A 207-nucleotide genomic window follows, 5' to 3' on the forward strand; every position below is an offset into this window, starting at 1 on the left:
CTAAGCCATATTGTAGTTGGCAAGTATGTTGAAATGATATGATTCACCCTCATTTGTTTTTGGAAATTCTCTGTTCTTTATTCATGTGTTGGTTCAAGAAATCCAACAGCTGGCTATTCAGAATGTATCATATTTCACTGATGTATGACAAGTATCAGAAGTTCTTCATATGTGGTGGGGCATGCTTCTATATTTTGTGAGGATCTC

At 35.7% G+C, this 207-nt stretch overlaps 1 protein-coding gene across 14 annotated transcripts in view; it reads left to right on the forward strand.

The window, feature by feature from the left end:
* LOC119584976 (stromal interaction molecule homolog) overlaps positions 1-207 on the forward strand; it is a 99,451-nt gene that overhangs the window by 62,725 nt on the left and 36,519 nt on the right. The gene's annotated exons all lie outside the window — the stretch shown is intronic.

Source organism: Penaeus monodon, chromosome 19, assembly GCF_015228065.2.
Source record: "Penaeus monodon isolate SGIC_2016 chromosome 19, NSTDA_Pmon_1, whole genome shotgun sequence".
Lineage (NCBI taxonomy): Eukaryota > Metazoa > Arthropoda > Malacostraca > Decapoda > Penaeidae > Penaeus > Penaeus monodon.